Below are 2,181 nucleotides of genomic sequence, written 5' to 3'. Positions count from 1 at the left end.
ATCAACTTATGGCGACTGTCACACTTATAAGCATTGCGAAACAGTTACTAAGTTTAAACTTAAACTACATTTTTCAAGGGTCACGATCACTATAAAAAGACCCGTGACTCATCCTAGCCGTCCATTATACAAAAAACACATATGTAAGTATTGAATTCATCATGTGATTGACTTCAACAGTTCATTCCACACGACTTATTCAATTCTACTTACTCAAGAACACCATGCATCGTTTTGGGCCTCTTCACACGGCAAGTCATATTTTTATGAAACTTGTCTTGCCATTTATGACTCACCTGTAGCCTAACTTGCGCGTGACTGGTCGAAATTATGTACATGTAAGTCTTACATGAACGACCAACAACATGATAGTTGTTGAGATAATCACATATCCTCTCATCCACTCTTCATGAACACTTTACACATGTCATGGTGTTGGACCCACTCATCAACTACCACGTTCCACATCATTAGTTCATTCAAATTATGACACGGCGTACCCTCATAACTTCATCAGTCAAGTGAGAGGGAGTCATGTAGGTAAGCCCTAATCATGCAGGTTAGCCTAGCTGTGCAAGTCACACTTACAACTAAGTAGTATTTTCTACCAAAAACACTCCAGACATCAATAATGTCACAAACGGGGATGTTCATCAGGGTATCAGTCTGGCGGTCTACAACATGTGGTGTACAACACACCCATTCAGTGACGGAGCCAAACAAAATTTTGAAAGGGGTCATACGAAAATCCCTATCAAATCTTTATGTATTTGAACCCCTAACGAACAAAAATGTTCATAATTCCATCACAATTGCCCCCATAATAGAGCAAAAATTCTAAAAATCCAACTGATTTTACACTGAGGTTGAGAAACAAGTGGGGGCTTGAGACTCCATTTGTCTCTATGTGCCTCCGTCACTGCACCCATTATGAGAAAGTTTCAGGAAGGGCGGGAAAGTGGTGAGTAGAGATGTAGTGGATGCAAAACCGGCTAGTCCTCCCTTGACAATAGGGACACGACTTTCATCATTTTCACACGATCTCCACTTCTTCACTACTCCACAACCTCCACTTCCTATGAGATCATGGTGTTCGACTATGACTTAATAAATAGATTTTTTTATCTGTTCAATCCAGAAAACACAAAGAGATTGCAGCTTATATTTACAACCAATTTCTATCTTCTGATACAAAATCATAAACAAGCACACCTTACAATCTATCACTCTAATCTCAACACTTCCACTGCTTTCCTTCCTAAGATCAAGCGTACTCCTTTCTTTGTGACTGCAACAAGTATGGAACGACCATTTCTTGGTTTAGGCCAGAATTGTGCAGATTGATCTCCAGAATCTAAAGTACTCATTTGCAGTATTTTTTTTTAGGGTTTAGACTCGTTTCCCATCAACCTACCCCATTTTTACCATTTTCAAAAGAATCAGTTTTTACCCTACTAAAAATTGGCGACCACGGTGGGAGATTAATCTCTCGGTTCCAAAATCATTTTTCCCAACTTCTTAAAAATGGTTGATCTTAGGAATGGTTCAGAAACCCTTAATCCAAATTTTATTTCCCCCAATACCGATAGTACATCTCATATTACTCTTGAGTCCGTTCTTTCATTTCCCCTTGTTAAGTCTATAGATTCTCAATATTCAACAACTATTCTTGATTTGATGAAAATCTTGAATAAATTTTCTAAGAATCAAGCTATTATTTTCAAGATGCAGGAAAAAGTGTTCACCCTTTTGAAAGTCCTCACGGATCAGCTATCGAAGGAACCAACATGTGTTCATTCTAAGGGGAATGCTACCAAAAATTCATTTAGGATCAATACTGATGGTGGTGGTCCTTCGTCCAAGATTCGTATCCCTGATGATGACAAGGAAGATGAAGAACCACCAACCTAACTAGTCCTTTCATGAAGATGGAGAGATATTTCCTCAAGATCAAAAAGAAGACTCGTCAGATTTAGAACGATCTCATCAGAGTCCTTATGATGAAAAAAGGAAGATTCCATTTTATGCATACCCCTTGGAGAATTTGTATTTCCTTACTGTATCGGAAGCTGATAAAAGATTCGGTTATGATTTAGTCAGTTGATCCGAACCATACCATAATGAAGAAGCTTGTAAAGATATTTAGAAAAGCAGGTGTCCTTACGAAAAAAATCAAACCTT

The sequence above is a fragment of the Papaver somniferum genome, unplaced genomic scaffold (genome assembly GCF_003573695.1).
Source record: "Papaver somniferum cultivar HN1 unplaced genomic scaffold, ASM357369v1 unplaced-scaffold_123, whole genome shotgun sequence".
Lineage (NCBI taxonomy): Eukaryota > Viridiplantae > Streptophyta > Magnoliopsida > Ranunculales > Papaveraceae > Papaver > Papaver somniferum.
The sequence above is the reverse complement of the archived record's forward strand: the minus strand, read 5'-3'. Positions refer to the sequence as shown.